The sequence below is a fragment of the Schistocerca gregaria genome, chromosome 1 (genome assembly GCF_023897955.1).
Source record: "Schistocerca gregaria isolate iqSchGreg1 chromosome 1, iqSchGreg1.2, whole genome shotgun sequence".
NCBI classification, from domain to species: Eukaryota; Metazoa; Arthropoda; class Insecta; order Orthoptera; family Acrididae; genus Schistocerca; species Schistocerca gregaria.
In genome coordinates, this window is record NC_064920.1 from 1,031,416,987 (window position 1) to 1,031,435,386 (window position 18,400).

An 18,400-nucleotide genomic window follows, 5' to 3' on the forward strand; every position below is an offset into this window, starting at 1 on the left:
GGGTGTTGTGTTGTCTTCATCATCACTTCATCCCCATCCGGCGCGCAGGTCGCCCCATGTGGCGTCGAATGTAATAAGACCTACACCAAGGCGGCCGGATCTGCCCCGTAAGGGGCCTCCTGGCCAATGACGCCAAACGCACATTTCCAATCAGGAAGTGGACCAAGCCTCTGCTTGAGTCGGCGTGTCTCATTCCTAGACGTTCCTTAATGTTGGAGAGTAAGGTATAAACTGTACGGCTCTTATCTCTCCTGTTCCATTCCTGTTGCCAGCTATCTGACTGCCACGTCTTTAAGTTACGTTTGTGTATTATTTCTTCCTTTGTTATGGTAGCTATCTTGTCAAATCTGGACCGCGTCATGTTACAAAAAACTATTACTGATGAACCAACGTTTCGGCCACGGTTACAGCGTCCTTCTTCTGCGTACGGTAACCCTGGCCAAAGCGTTGGTTCGTCAATAATAGTTGTTTACAGTATGATGCTGAAACACACCGAGAAATCCATTATGTAAACTAACTGTGGGCGTGGAAACCTACGCAGTTATACTCGTATAGCATAAAAGTGTTGTAAAAATAAATGATACCCCAAATAGACAGAATGGTGTTCTACATATGGGTGAAGTTCTATCCACGTTTTTTCTTCTTAGCATAGAGATCAAGAATAATTTCGGTCAGAAAATTTATGGAAGTATTACACTAATTTGGGAACAGTCAAATAAGTGTTCTTCGTACGATAACTTACGAATGCTCATTCAGACTATTGTTAACACGAACCAGGACGTTTTCTGCAACATTCTCAGAGACTAGGTGTAGTCCTTTCTTCTACATCTTCGTGGTAAGTATGCTCTGGATAGTCCGTCTTCTAAGATAACAACTGCAGCGTTCGCAGGACTGCACACATACGTTTCTTGCTTGCCGAACTTTCAGGCATCGAATAGCACCTCAGCTGACTCGCAAAATACTCTGTCTTAATCTTCTTAAAAATGTCTGCGAATATCTGTAACAGGGGTACCAGTGCGAAACTTGCGATTTTGTATTTTTAAATAATTACAGCATTTGGAATGAGAGCAGTCGTGGCACAAGGATAGTTGTGGCAATGAAGAGAAAACACCTTTAAAAATGAACCGAACGATGTGAAATACACTACTGGACATTAAAATTGCTGCACCACGAAGAAGACGTACTACAGACGTGAAATTTAACCGACCGGAAGAGGATGCTGTGATATGCAAATGATTAGCTTTTCAGAGCATTCACACAAGGTTGGCGCCGGTGGCGACAACTGCAACGTGCTGACACGAGGAAAGTTTCCAACTTATTTCTCATACACAAACAGCAGTTGACTGGCGTTGCCTGGTGAAACGTTGTTGTGATGCCTCGTGTAAGGAGGAGAAATGCCTACCATCACGTTTCCGACTTTGATAAAGGTCGGATTGTAGCCTACCGCGATTGTGGTTCATCGTCTCGCGAAATTGCTGCTCGCCTTGGTCGAGATCCAACTACTGTTAGCAGAATATGGAATCAGTGGGTTCAGGAGGGTAATACGGAACGCCGTGCTGGATCCCAACGGCCTCATATCACTAGCAGTCGAGATGACAGGCATCTTATCCGCATGGCTGTAACGGATCGTGCAGCCACGTCTCGATCCCTGAGTCAACAGATGGGGACGTTCGCAAGACAACAACCATCTACACCAACAGTTCGACGACGTTTGCAGCGGCATGGACTTTCAGCTCGAGACCATGGCTGCCGTTACACTTGACGCTGCATCACAGACAGGAGCGCCTGCGATGGTGTACTCAACGACGAACTTGGGTGCTCGAATAGCAAAACGTCATTTTGTCGGATGAATCCAGGTTATGTTTACAGCATTATGATGGTCGCATCCGTGTTCGAGAAAACGAGGTGAACGCACATTGGAAGCGTGTATTCGTCATCGCCATACTGGCGTATCACTCGGCGTGATGGTATGGGGTGCTATTGGTTACAAGTCTCGGTCACGTCTTGTTCGCATTGACGGCACTTTGAACAGTGGACGTTACATTTCAGATTGTTACCACCCGTAGCTCTACCCTTCATTCGATCCCTCCGAAACCCTACCTTTCAGCAGGGTAATGAACGACCGCGTATTTTAGGACCTGTACGGGCCTTTATGGATACAGAAAATGTTCGACTGCTGCCCTGTCTAGCACATTCTCCAGATCTCTCACCAATTGAAGACGTCTGGTCAATGATTGCCGAGCAACTGGCTCGTCATAATACACCAGTCACTACTCTTGATGAACTGTGGTATCGTGTTGAAGCTGCATGGGCCGCTGTACCTGTACACGCCATCCGAGCTCTGTTTGACTCAATGGTCAGGCTTATCAAGGCCGTTATTACGGCCAGAGGTGGTTGTTCTGGGTACCTATTTCTCAGGATCTATGCACTCAAATTGCGTGAAAATGTAATGACATATCAGTTCTAGTATAATATATTTGTCCAATGAATACCCGTTTATCATCTGCATTTCTCCTTGGTGTAGGAATTTTAATTGCCAGTAGTGTATTATTCATGAATCTGTGATACATTCTTGAGTTTACATTTCCATGCATATCATTTTGAACAAAATTGTTTACAGAACATTACAATACCTCGGTGTAAACGATATTTGACATAAGAATGTAATCTTCGTGTATTTATCGTTTTTTCTTTTCTTTAAGCGATACAAAAATGTTAGTTGATTTAGTTACCCTTGAAAAGGCTACATACAATTACGTGTGAGTAAACACAGGATTTGGTAAACACAATCTGGTTCTTTGAAGCGTTTGCGCCTGCGACTTGTTTATAGTCATTACACATGCACTTTCAATAGGGAACTGTTTTCTTGTCAACTGAAAAGGCATGCTTGGATCAGATAGTGTTAAGTTTATCCGTGGGATTACAAGTTTTCCCGGTGTCAATCGGCTGAATATTAATTTTAAATAGGAAACCCGTGCGAAACTTTCGCCGTTTTATGGTTTTAAATAATGACAGTATGTAGAATATGTGTAATCGTTGGTATAAGGGTAATTGTGAGAATGAAGAGCCCGCATCTCGTGGTCGTGCGGTAGCGTTCTCGCTTCCCACGCCCGGGTTCCCGGGTTCTATTCGCGGCGGGGTCAGGGATTTTCTCTGCCTCGTGATGGCTGGGTGTTGTGTGATGTCCTTACGTTAGTTATGTTTAAGTAGTTCTACGTCCTAGGGGACTGATGACCATAGATGTTAAGTTCCATAGTGCTCAGAGCCATTTTTTTGAGAACGAAGAGGAAACATCTTCAGAAGAGAACCTATCGAGTGAAATAAGAAACATGAATTTATGACACATCTTTGTACATAAATTTCCAAGCACAAAGTTTTGAACAAAATTCAGTTACTATAAGCTCGATAGGTAAATCAAAATTGAAGGTGTGTGTTTGTCGTTTCGGAGAGTATATTCGTTTAGAAAAGTCAACTTGTACGGCGGTAGTGATATCTGTGACAGTGCTGTACATAAATTATCCAGTTAATAACTACTTTGAATGAAATAAAATGGTATTTCTAATAAGATAAATTAAAAAGGGAGTCTATCGTTTATAATTAATAACTTGACTTCGTAAAATGTTCAAAAAATGGTTCAAATGGCTCTGAGCACTATGGGACTTAACTTCTGAGAGTCATCAGTCCCCTAGAACTTAGAACTACTTAAACCTAACTAACCTAAGGACATCACACACATCCAAGCCCGAGGCAGGATTCGAACCTGCGACCGTAGCTGTCGCGCAGTTCCAGACTGTAGCTCCTAGAACCGCTCGGTCACCTCGGCCCGCTCGTAAAATGTAGGTATGAATATGGGCATCCATGATAACCTTTCGTCTATGATAGTTAAAAGTCTCGTTTTATGTTCAAAATTTTCCACAAATAGTAAGTATTAGCGCAAAATCGGTATGCAGTGTCAGTAGCCGTTTAAAAACTTTGCTAACGATACCTCATTCATCCCTGCAAGATTAGTATGTGTTGAGAAAAAGGAACGTTGACGTGAGAAATAACATACATGGAATGAGATTTTCACTCTGCAGCGGAGTGTGTGCTGATAGAGTTCGCAGAAAAGCTTCTGTGAAGTTTGGAACGTAGGAGACGAGGTACTGGCGTAAATACAGCTAAGAGGACGGGGCCTGTGTTGTGCTTGGGTAGCTCAGATGGTAAAGCACTTGCCCACGAAAGGCAAAGGTTCCGAGTTCGAGTCTCAGTCCAGCAAACAGTTTTAATCAATAATATATATGTTTGTAACAGCGGGTGAAACGTAACAACCAACAACCTCGGTATTTGATAGCTCTTCGGGGTGAATCACCGATGAGTTGCTTCGTCTGGAATTGGCATAGCTGAAGAAAACAGTGGGATGAGGCCGTTTTCAAGACTAGATGTGATGTTACACAATATTAGCGTGATGAAACCTGGGGGTGGCTAACGTTTATAGACGATTTGGAATTTATCTAACAGAAAATGTGTACACATTTTCGAGAAAGTATCTGCAAGCAAGATAATGCTCAAAATAGTGTGAGGTGTGACACGTCATTTCAGGGGAACTTGTAGGTCACCTATGTCTTTCCAGAAGAGAAAAGGTGATCGTGAAGTTAACTCTTCGTTTTATTTTAGAATTAAGGCAAGAAAAGCCCACTTTGTAGGTATGCTGCTATGAGGAGATATCCGGGTTTCATGGACGTAGCATATCGGCTGGGCAGAACGACGAACTTGGTATCACCAGTTGTGGAAAGGGGGGGGGGGTGGGCGCACTTATTCTCGGAAAGTACAGCCCAAAGATGAGCTATGGCCATGAAACGCCAGACACGAATAATCTGTGAGAAGTTATAAAAACAGTGGAAATTATATTATCCTGTTATGATCAATGAATTGCGTAGCAGAAGATCATATCTAGTCTCATTGTCAGAGTAGCATTTGCAACCAAAGTCCTCAATTATTTGTTGGTTTTATTGCACTCTCTGTCATTCTCATCAGGTTTTAGGCTCTAGAGCTCCCTCTACTACCATGAAAGTTATTCCCTGATGTCTTAACATATTTTCTATCATCTTGTTCCTTCTTCTTGTCAGTGTTTTCCGTATGTTCCTTTCCCCGCCGATCCCACAGAAAACCCCTTCATTTCTTGTCTTATCGCCGGCCGGTGTGGCCGAGCGGCTCTAGGCGCTTCAGTCTGGAGCCGCGCGACCGCTACGGTCGCAGGTTCGAATCCTGCCTCGGGCATGGATGTGTGTAATGTCCTTAGGTTAGTTAGGTTTAAGTAGTTCTAAGTTCTAGGGGTCTGATGACCCCAGATGTTAAGTTCCATAGTGCTCAGAGCCATTTGAAGCTATCCACCTAATTTTCAATATACTTCTGTAGCACTACAGCTCAAATGCTTCGATTCTCTTCTGTTCCGTATTCCCAAGATCTATGTCTCATTACCATACAGGCCCGTGCTCATCACTTTCTTCCTCAAATTAAGACCTATGTTTGATACTAGTGAACTCCTCTAGGCCAGGAAAACCTTTTATGCCACTGCTAGCTTGCTTTTTATGCCCTTCTGGCTCTGTCCGTCATGCGTTATTTTGCTGCCTAGATAACAGAAATCCTTAACTTCGGCTACTTCGTGATTTCCAATTATAATGTTAAGTTCCTCGCTTTTGTCATTTCTGCTTCTTCTCATCACTTTCGTCTCTTTTCGATTTACTCTAAATCCATATACTGTACTCATTAGACTGTTCATCCCATTCAACGGAGACTGTTCTCCTTCTTCCCAGTGTCATTAGCGAGTCGTATCACTGATATCCTTGATTTTTAATCCCACTCTTGAATCTTTCGTTTATTTCCATCAGTGTTTCTTCATATATAGATTGAACAGTAGCAGCGAAAGACTACATTCCTGTGTTACACCCTTTTTAAATCCGAGTACTTTCTTCTTGGTCTTCCACTCTTATTGCTCCAACTTCGTTCTTGTACATATTATGTATTACCCGTCTTTCCCTACAGTTTACCCTATTTTTATGAGAATTTTTAACATCTTAAACAATTTTACATTGTCAAACGCTTTTTCCAAGTCGACAAATCCTTTAAATGTGTCTTGACATTCTTTAGTTTTGCTCCCTTTATCAACCACAACGTCAGAATTGCCTCTCTTGTGCCTTTATCTTTCCTAAAGCCATACTCATCGTCTTCTAATTGATCCACAATTTTTTTTCCATTCTTCTGTATATTATTCTTGTCAGCAATTTGGATGCTTCAGCTGTTAATCTGATTATGCGATAATTCTCGGACTTGTCAGCTCTTACCGTCTTCGGGAATTTGTGGATTATATTTCTTCCGAAAGTCTTATGGTACATCTCCAGTCTCATACATTGTACACACGAACATTTGAAATCGTTTTGTTGCCTCTTCTCCAAATGATTATAGAAATTCCGATGGAATTTTATCCATCCCTACTGCCTTATTTGATTTTAAGGCTTCCAAAGCTCTTCTAAATTCTGATTCGAATATTGGACCTACTGTCTGTTCCCTATCGACTCCTGTTTCTTCTTTTGTCACGTCATCAGATAAAGTCCTTCCTCTTAAAGAGGCTCTCTCCACCTGTCCACTTTCTCCTCCGAAGGAGAAGAATTACAAGATAAAGGTGACCGATTTTTATTTAGTTCAGTTACGCAACACTAGCGAAAAGACTATATCCGGACTTTTTCCACACCAGAAGCGAGACAGGAACAGCTCAAGTGACAACTGATTTCTAAACGCTAATTAATAGAACATGAATTCTTTCAGTATTGAAATACGAGCACACATAAACACAAGATTACTAGCTTCCCTTTCACTAATGGAAAACAGAGAACTGAAAAATGTCTTTAAGCTAGTAATTTGGTGACGCCTGGGTGCACAGGGAGCGAAGTGGCGCAGTGGAAACTCATTGGAATTCAGGAGAAGGCGTTTCAAGTACCATCTGGCCAACCAGGTTTACTTTTACCGCGGTTTACCTAAACTGATTATAGTGAAAGCTAGAATAGTTACGTTGACAAGTATACAGCCGATTTTCTTCCCCGTCCTCTTCCTATCCGAGCTTATTGTCTGTTGCTAGGGACGTTGTTGTCAGCGAGACGTTAAATATTTATCTTATTTCCTTCAAAATATCGCAGGTTATTTTATTCTCTATAATTGTCCATCAGCTCAAATAATGTGATTCTAATGACTCCATATTTCCTTCAGAGATGTACTAACATGAGACAATAGAAAATATAAGTCTCGAACGAAGAGTGAAGTGGAACAGCATGTAGTTATGTGGCTACGCCACCTACGCGACTCAGATGAGTTATTGACTAGTCTGTAGGCACATAAAAAAAAAAACAAATTGCACATGTCATACCACACTAAGATCATTGTGCAACAGTAGTGGCGCAATGTCAGAAGAGAGTACATGTTCCGGATTTCCCGCAGACGCAGTTCTGCTGTGGTACGGAAAACAGGTGCATAATACTGCGCGAACCAAACGGCGCCGCGACTGAACAAGTAATCCACTGTTGAACTACGCAGGTCAGAACGATTCTGTGAGCACAACATCCAGATTTCCCTCAGATTCACCGTGAAATTATGGCGGTATATTGGAGAAAATGCAAAGTCGCGTCCAACCGTACTGAAATTCTGCTAACAATTTGGCCAAGGCTCCACAGACCTGAGCGATGCTGACCAGGAAGGAAAGCCACCGATGCGACCACAGATAACAACATCTAGGCAATCGCCGAAAAATAAGGGAGGAGAGATTTTCCAATGATCAGGACTTCACACAGCGGATTTGGAATGGCTCCGTGATCGAGGAACAGGCTTCTGTCATCGAGGAACTGAACGATTGGCAGGACATTTACACCATTCTTTACAGAAACCTGATGGCTATGTTGAAAAATAGTGTTTCGTATCTGCGACACTTTGAAGCGTAGTGTATCAGTTAATAAAAGCTACTTGGGCTCTCGTAATAAGTGTAATTTACTTTCTGAAGTTCCCTCGTACTTCCTCCGCAGATCCATAGTGGAGATAATGTGAGCTTTTACTACCAGTTTAATGCAGGTTATGAAAAGATAAGGCTACAGTGGTGCCAGCCGTTTATCTTTATGACAACACTTCTCCATAAACATTAGCGTAACCTCAATCAGTAATAATTAAACTCAGTCACTCAGCTTTTCATACTGTTTCATATACAATGAGATGACAAAATGCATGGGATACCTCCTAATAGCGTGTCGGACCTCCTTTTCCCGACGTAGTGGAGCACTCGACGTGGCAACACATTGTAAATTGCCTGCAGAAATAATGAGCCAAGGTATCTATGTAGGCGTAAATAATTGCGAAGTGTTGCCATTGCAGGGTTTTCTGGATGAAGTGACCTCTCGATTATGTTCCATAAATTTTCGATGGGATGTCGGGCGATATGGGTGACCAAATCATTCGCTCGAATTGTCCAGAATGTTCTTAAAATCAGTCACGAACAAATGGCGCCCGGTGAGAAGACGCACTGCCATCCATAAAAATTCCATTTTAGTTTGGGGAACACGAAGTCCTTGAATGGCTGATAATGGTCTCCAAGTAGTCCAGTCATTGATAGGTCATTATGGAACCACCATCAGCTTACACAGCGCTCTGTTGATAACTTGTGTCCATGGCTTCATGGGCCCTGCGCTACTCTCGAGCCCTGTCATCAGCCCTTACCAACTCAAACCGGGACTCATCGGATCAGACCACTGTTTTCCAATCGTTTAGGGTCCAGGCGAAACGGTCATAAGACCAGGAGAGTCTTAGCAGTCGATGTTGTGCTTTTAAAGACTGCTGCCATGGAACATTAACGCTACGTTTCGCTGCACTGTCCTAACGGGTATGTTCCTCGTACGTCCCACATTGATTTCTGAGGTTATTTAGATCAGTGCTGCTTGTCTGTTAGCACTGACAACTCAACACAAACGCTTCCGCTCTCGGTCGTTAAGTGAATACCGTCGGCTCCTGCATTGTCCGTGGTGAGAGATAAAGGCTGGAATTTGGTAGCCTCGGCACGCTCTTGACACTGTGGATCTCGGAATATTGCATTTCCTAATGATTTACGAAATGGGATGTTCCATGTGTCTAGCTCCAACTACCATTTCGCTTTCAGAGTCTGTTAACTCCCTTCGTGCGGACACAATGACATGAATCCCTTAAGTACAAATGGCAGCTCCGCCAATGCACTGCCCTTTTATACCTTGTGTACGCGATACCTCTGGAACTAATATTGCCTTAGCGTTCTATTAAGCATTAACATTAAAATTATCCTGGATTGTCAAGAACATTACGATTCGTTCAGAACTGTCGCTTTGATATAATCTATGCAAGAATTATTCAATTCATAGTTTATCTAATAACAAGGTGATCTTATGTTATCAGGGTGCCGCTGGTTATCCTTGTACTTCTATCTAGAATTCATGTCCATTTACATATGTACTCCTCAAGCTATCTTCTGGTGTGTAGCAGAGGGTACTTCTGGTACCACCAGCAATTCACCCCTTAACTGGTCATTCACGAAAGATGTATGGGAAGAACGAGTATCACTCGCTGAGCCTCCAGATCAGTACTTATTTCTACATCTACATCTACACGACTACTCTGCAATTCTCACTTAAGTGCCTAGCAGGGGATTCACTGATCTATCTTCAGACTATTTCTTCACCGTACCACTAACGAACAGCAGGTTCGAAAAATAACGGTTTGAATATTTTCGTCCGAGGTCTGATGACTCTTTATTGTATCACGATGATCATTTTTCCCTATGTTAGAGAACGTCAAGAAATGTTTATGCTCTCGAAAGAGAATCTTGCTAATTGAAGTTTCCTGAAAACATCTCGCCGCAACGACAAATTCCTTTGGTTCAATAACTGCCACCCTAACTTGCGTATCATATATGAGTCGCTTTCTCTCCAGTTTCGCGACAGTACAAAACGACCTGCCCTCCTTTGAACTTTTTCGATGTCCGGGGTCAGTACTATCTAGTAAGGATCGCATAGCACGTAGCAATACTCCATTAGAGGAGGGCCAAGCATAGTGTGAGTAGTGAAATGGATTTTTGGAATCTTCTGTGTGTTCTGCCAATAAAACACAGTGTTTGGTTCGCCTTCTTCACAGCATTTTCTATGTGATCCTGGTTCTTCTTATGGTAATCCCAATGTACGTAGTTGAATTGACAGCCTATAAATTTTTGCGATTTATTGTGTAACCGAAATTTAACGGATTCCTTTTTTTGTTCACAATTTTATTATTTAGGGTCAATTGCCATTTTTCGCACCATACAGATGTACTGTATTGTCTAAATCCTTTTGCTTTTGGCTTGGATCTTCTTTTGACTTTACTTGGCAGTAAAGAATGACACCATCAGCTAACAATTTAAGAGGGCTGCTCAGATTGTCTCCTAAATCGTTTTTATAGACAAAGAACAGCAGAGGACCTACAAGACATCCTTGGGGATCTCCCTATAAGACTTCTTTTAGTCGATGGCTTTCCGTCAGGTAATATGAACTACGACCTTTTGGACAGGAAATCACGAATCCATTTGTTATAACTGGGACGATGCTCCATAACCATGCAACTTGGTTGAAAGACTCTTGTGAGGAACAGAGTCATAAGAATTCTAGAAATATAGAAATATGGAATTAATTTGATATCCACTGTGGAGAGTACTCACTGTTTCGTGTGAATAAAGAGCTACCTGTGTTTCACAAGAACATATTGTTTTTGAATCCGTGCTATGTGTCAATAGGCCGTTTTCTTCGAGGAAATTCATAGTGTTCGAATATAGTATACGTTCCACAGCTATACTACAAATCGACGTTAGCGATTTGGGTCTGTAATTAAGCGGGTTACTCCCATTTCCCTTCTTGAGTATTGGTGCGACCTATGTAACTATCCAGTTTTTAGGCACGGATTTTTCGTCGAACGAACTGTTGTACATAACTGAGAAGTTTTGAGCTGTTTTGCCAGCGTACCCTGAAAAGTACCTAACTGGTATACTACCTGGACCGGAAGACCTGTTTTTGTTAAGTGACTTAAATTGCTTCTCTACCCCGACGTTTCTTGTTGGGAGCTATTCTTGAATCGAATTCTGCAATATTTGCTTCGTGGTCCTTGGTGGAGAAACTTCGGAAAACAGTACTCAGTAACTGCGCTTTAGTAACTGTGTCATCGGCAACGTTACTATTGCCCTCGTGCAATGAAGGTAGTGACCACGTGTTGCTGCTAGCATACTTTGCATACAACCAAAATCTCTTTTGATTTTCACCCGATTTTGAGACAGAATTTCGTTCCGGAAACTATTAAAAGCATCTCCCACTGAAGTTCTCGCTAAATTTACAGCTTCTATAAAACTCACCAATCTTCGGGATTTTGCGTTCCTTTAAACTTGGCATGCGTTTTTCGTTGCTTCTGCAATAGTGTTCTGACTCGGTTTTTGCACCATGGAGGAGAGTACCAACTCTTATTAACTTACTATCTGCTAAATGAAATTTGCTTATGGCTTTATTGACAAAGGTACCCCGTTTGGGATGTTTGACCGCTTGGTACAAGCCTTTTTATTTGATACTAGTTCTATGACTTGGCGTAGATGATGATAGAATGATGATAAGGACAACACAAAGCCCCAGTCCCGACCCAGCTGCGAATCGACCTCGGGACCCTCTGATCACACGTCAGTAAAGCTAACCAAAAGACCACGAGACGTTGACGTTTATGAGTAGTTTTGTTACGATGAGTGATGGTGATGGTAGTAAAATCAAATTGAGGGCCTTCCAATACTATTAAACAGCGTTAAACAGTCGAAGAAAGAAAATAACTAATTTGTAGTTCGATGAAGCACAAATTTTATATCATTTGTGCGTGCAATGACATCAGCTGCTCTCACGTTTCTGCCTATTACCAGCGGCTGCGCTTCCGGCTTATCATAAACAGATGCAGCCCCTCTAAAAGCCTCCCACGCTCTACATGTAAAGACACGTCTCTATGTTTGTCGTACGACATTTGAAGGAGATAGTTGTCTTGAAGCGTTAGCAGACGCCTGACGCTCAGCGGGTAGAATGCAACGGGCTTGAGACTGAAATTAGAATGGAAGAAGGGATGCCCCATAATTCAAGCTATATTCTTCAGATCATTAAATATCTTGTACTAGATACTTTACAAAGTAGCGTATGTTCTTCCTCAGCGCTCAAGCTATAGCCATATCAAATTTCATCAAGATCGGTTCAACGGTTCAGTTGTGAAAGCGTAACAGAGTTACTTTCGCGTTTATAATATTGGTATTTAAGTTTGGATGGATGTGGTAAATATCTACGAATTGCCGTCTATACTATTTCTTTGAATCCAATCCACATCTGGTTTATGCTTGCATTCTCGGGACGGAAGAAATGGATTCCGTCTCTCAGGAAAGCGTCAAGCGAATTTTTATTTGCTATATTAGATATATTTTGCGTTAATTTTTGGTGCATTTGAGCGTTATGGTATTCAGTCTCGCTATAAGGTCCTTGTGCTCACATATTCCAGTATTCTTCACGGCGCTCCCTATTTGGATTAGTTGTTGCTGAAAGGTCAAGCATGTCTGATTTTCTCGTCACGTACATTTCGCGAGACGTATGTGTAACGAAAGAATATCTTGCAAAACGGTTTTTCTCCGTCGCGCGTAACGCCTGTCTTGCACCGTCTGTCACTAGAATTTGCTGAGGGCTTTCATAACGCTCTCGCGCTTGCTAAATAGAGTTCTTGTCATGGATGTGTGGCCGCTGTATGCTGTCGCACCGTAACCGTGAGTCTTTTCTTAGTTGTTAGTTCCCTCAAAAAGGTTGCAGTAAACTGCTTACATACATAGAAGTTGTGGTTTGCCAGAAAAAGATCGGTTCAGTAAGTCGAGTGTACTCATTCCACATCTCACTCCCATTTTCATATCGTGTAAAGTACTGATGACGATTTTCGGAACTACATCGTAGATTGTTTTGCCAATTACGTATCCTGAAAAATGCACACAAAAAAGTGCGGCGTTTCAGGATCACCAGTACCTTAATTGGGCAATCGATATACTACCGTAACTTTTGAAGGAGTCAGTGTTAGTTTTTATGCAGCTCTGTGCGCAGATCCTAATGACACACCTCTTTGAAATTCTAAGTGACGGAATGGTTTTCTCGGCCGTCCTTCCAAAACCGTTACGCCACCAGCCCTAGACCGAGGAACGGCTCGTAGCTTCACCGACGATCAGAGCCGGTCTCCCTGCCATTGGTTCCCACACAGAAACATTCTGTATTTCAAAGTGTGTGTGTGTGTGTGTGTGTGTGTGTGTGTGTGTGTGTGTGTGTGTGTGTGTGTGTACACGAGTTAGTTAGCTTTGTTTGCACATTTGATTCTTTCAATGTTCCACGTAAATTTATTCCTAACATCGAAGATACATGTACATGAAATTCGGAGACTGCTTATCAAAAATTTGTGCAACTCCTTCTACAGTAGTGCTGAAATGTATGGGGCTCTTAGCGAATAGGACTAATAGTGATAATACATTGAACTGCAAAAGACACTAGTATAGGCAAGCGTATTCAAATACAAAGACATGTAAACAGGCAAAATACACTCCTGGAAATTGAAATAAGAACACCGTGAATTCATTGTCCCAGGAAGGGGAAACTTTATTGACACATTGCTGGGGTCAGATACATCACATGATCACACTGACAGAACCACAGGCACATAGACACAGGCAACAGAGCATGCACAATGTCGGCACTAGTACAGTGTATATCCACCTTTCGCAGCAATGCAGGCTGCTATTCTCCCATGGAGACGATCGTAGAGATGCTGGATGTAGTCCTGTGGAACGGCTTGCCATGCCATTTCCTCCTGGCGCCTCAGTTGGACCAGCGTTCGTGTTGGACGTGCAGACCGCGTGAGACGACGCTTCATCCAGTCCCAAACATGCTCAATGGGGGACAGATCCAGAGATCTTGCTGGCCAGGGTAGTTGACTTACACCTTCTAGAGCACGTTGGGTGGCACGGGATACATGCGGACGTGCATTGTCCTGTTGGAACAGCAAGTTCCCTTGCCGGTCTAGGAATGGTAGAACGATGGGGTCGATGGCGGTTTGGATGTACCGTGCACTATTCAGTGTCCCCTCGACGATCACCAGAGGTGTACGGACAGTGTAGGAGATCGCTCCCCACACCATGATGCCGGGTGTTGGCCCTGTGTGCCTCGGTCGTATGCAGTCCTGATTGTGGCGCTAACCTGCACGGCGCCAAACACGCATACGACCATCATTGGCACCAAGGCAGAAGCGACTCTCATCGCTGAAGACGACACGTCTCCATTCGTCCCTCCATTCACGCCTGTCGCGACACCACTGGAGGCGGGCTGCACGATGTTGGGGCGTGAGCGGAAGACGGCCTAACGGTGTGCGGGACTGTAGCCCAGCTTCATGGAGACGGTTGCGAATGGTCCTCGTCGATACCCCAGGAGCAACAGTGTCCCTAATTTGCTGGGAAGTGGCGGTGCGGTCCCCTACGGCACTGCGTAGGATCCTACGGTCTTGGCGTGCATCCGTGCGTTGCTGCGGTCCGGTCCCAGGTCGACGGGCACGTGCACCTTTCGCCGACCACTGGCGACAACATCGATGTACTGTGGAGAGCTCACGCCCCACGTGTTGAGCAATTCGGCGGTACGTCCACCCGGCCTCCAGCATGCCCACTATACGCCCTCGCTCAAAGTCCGTCAAGTGCACATACGGTTCACGTCCACGCTGTCGCGGCATGCTACCAGTGTTAAAGACTGCGATGGAGCTCCGTATGCCACGGCAAACTGGCTGACACTGACGGCGGCGGTGCACAAATGCTGCGCAGCTAGCGCCATTCGACGGCCAACACCGCGGTTCCTGGTGTGTCCGCTGTGCCGTGCGTGTGATCATTGCTTGTACAACCCTCTCGCAGTGTCCGGAGCAAGTATGGTGGGTCTGACACACCGGTGTCAATGTGTTCTTTTTTCCATTTCCAGGAGTGTACATCGTTGTGGTCGGTGACGCCTATTTACGACAAGTGTCTGGCACAGTTGTTAGATAGGTTACTGCCGTTACAATGGCAGGTTATCATGATTTAAGTGAGTTTGAAAGTAGTGTTACAGTCGGCGCACGAGCGATGGGACACAGCATCTCCGAGGTAGCGATGAAGTGGAGATTTCCCCGTACGACCATTTCAAGAGCGTACCGTGAATATCACGAATCCGGTAATGCATCAGATCTCCGACATCGCTACGCCTGGAAAAAAATCCTGCAAGAACGGGACCAACGACGGCTGAAGAGAATCGTTCAACGTGACAGAAGTGCAAACCTTCCGTAAATTATTGCAGATTTCAATGCTGGGTCATCTCCAAGTGTCAGTGTGCGAGCCATTCAACGAAACATCAACGATATGGGCTTTCGGAGCCGAAGGCCCACTCTTGTACCCTTGATGATTGCACAATACGAAGCCTTACGCGTCGCCTGGACCCGTCAACACCGACATTGCACTGTTGATAACTGGAAACATGTCGCCTGGCCGGGCGAGTCTCGTTTCAAATTGTATCGAGCGGATGGACGCGTACGGGTATGGAGACAACTTCAAGCTGATGAAGGCTCTGTAATGGTGTGGAGCATGTGCGACACCCCACACGTCCAGAATTGCTACAGAGTGGCTCCAGGAACAATGTTCTGAATTTAAACACTTCCGCTGGCCACTAAACTCCCCAGACATGAACATTATTGAACATATCTGGGATGCCTTGCAATGTGTGTTCAGAAGAGATCTCCATCCCCTCGTACTCTTCAGGATTTATGGACAGCCCTGAAGGATTCATGGTGTCAGCTCCTTCCAGCACTACTTCAGACGTTCGTCGAGTCCATGTCACGCCTTGTGTCGGCCCATCTGCATGGTCGCGGGGGTCCTGCACGATATTAGGCAGGTGTACCAGTTTCTTTTGGCTCTTCTGTGTAGGACGTATACAAATAAGAGCAGTAAGGATGGGCACAGGTTTCTTTGACTCACGGGGAAACGTCACGGAAGTGATAGAAAACGTAAATTGGGAGGCACTTGAATATAGATGCTATTATGAGGGGAAAGGGTACGTTGTCTGACCAGGCACCTCTAGTGATGTGCAGCTGGCTACTAGACGTCACGAGAGGCGGACCCGCCAGTGTGAAAGGAGGGAAGGGGGGAGTTGTGTTGTCTGTAAACAAACTCTAACGCCAGAATATGTCGCTGAGAATAGGCCAATGACTTCAAACCTCCAGTAGTCATTGGAGGTCATCTGAGTAACAATTCTATCAACGACATTTCAAGCCTTTTAAAGATAGCGAAGTGTACTGTTGGTGATGTGATTACGAAGTTCAAACGCGTAGGTACGACCATAGATAAACCAAGTACAGACAAGCCTAATGTATTGACGGACAGGGACCGTCGAGCATTGCGAAGGGTAATTGTAAAAAATCGCATGAAGTAAGGGGAAGGAATCACCCTAGAGTTTCAAGGTGATACCTGTAGTTCAGCTAGTACAATTACTGTGCGTAGAGGTTTAAAAAGACTGGGGTAGAACGATTGTGCAGCTCCTCATAAGCCGCGCATTTTCGTAGCCGGCGCTAAGCGGCGCAAGAGGGGGTGTTAAGAGCGACCCCGTAGACAATGGATGACTGGACAGGAGTGATTTGGACTGATTACACCCTGTGGCAATCAAGTGAAGGAGTTTGGGTTTAGGAAATACCTGGAGAACGTTGCCTGCCGTCACGTGTAGTGCCACAGGTTAGATTAGATTAGATTTACTTTCATTCCAGTTGATCTGTAGTGAGGAGGTCCTCCAGGATGTAGAACATGTCAATAATACATGACAAATATTTACAACTGAAACAAATAAGCTATGTTCCTTCCACATGTCCCAAGTGAAATGATCGTCATTTTTTAGTGAACACTATATGAAGGAATCATTTCACAAACACTAATGCATTGAGTTTAAAATAAAAAAAAGTTTTATTTAATTATAATGTAAACAAGTGATAGAACTACTACAATACTTATTTACAATGAAAACATTACTGCACTGCAATGGTGCAGAAGTTACACCCCTCCCCCCCTCCTCACTCACACACACACACACACACACACACACACACACACACACACACACACACACACACACACAAATCACTCGGTTCTACTGAGATATTCATCAATGGAGTAGAAGAGTTTGCTACCAATAAGTCCTTTAGGCTTTTCATGAACTGAATTTCATTGGTTGTTAACCTTTTTATGGCTGCTGGCAAGTTATTGAAAATGTGTGTCCCTGAATAATGCACACATTTTTGTACAAGACTAAGTGACTTTAAATCCTTATGAAGATTATTCTTATTCCTAGTACTGATTCCATGAATTGAGCTGTTGGTTTGAAAAAGTGATATATTTTTAATGACAAATTTCATTAAGGAATAAATATACTGGGAAGCAATAGTTAGAATCCCTAGTTCCCTAAAGAGGATTCTGCAGGAAGTACTTGAGTTCACACCTCGTATAACTCTTACTGCACATTTTTGTGCCTGGAAAACTTCAGCTTGGCTTGATGAATTACATAAAAAAATAATACCATATGACATTATGGAATGAAAGTAAGCCTAGTATGCCAGATTTTTCATTTTTATATCCCCTATGTCTGACACAATTCGCACTGCAAATAGAGATTTGTTAAGACGCTAGAGCAGTTATGTGGTCTGATCCTCCCAGTTGAATTTATTATCAAGCTGTAATCCCAAGAATTTAACACTGTCCACTTATTCTATCTGCTTGTCATCGTATGTTATGATTATACTCGTGGGACACCCCTTACAAGTTCTGAACTACACGTACCGTGTTTTTTCAAACTTTAGTGACAAAGAATTGGTTAGGAACCAGTGATTAACGTCCACAAATATTTTATTAGCCAATATTTCTAAGGCTACACTTGATTTGCTATTTATTGCAATGTTTGTTGCAATCAGTAAACAAAACGAACTTGGGATCTGGTAATGTTACTGACGAAAGGTCATTGATATACACAAGAAAAAGTAAGGGCTCTAAAATGGAGCCTTGAAGGACCCCACATGCAATTAGTTCCCTGTTGGATGATGTCTGATAGCTTAATACATGTCTCTTTCCTAATAACACCCTTTGTTTCCTGCCAGAGGTATAAGATTTGAACCATTTTGCAGTATTACCTGACACGCCATGATATTCTAATTTACTTAAAAGGATATTGTGATTTACACAGTCCCTTTGACAGATCACAAAATATACCACTTGCCTGCAATTTTTTGTCTAATGAATTAAGCACATTTTCAC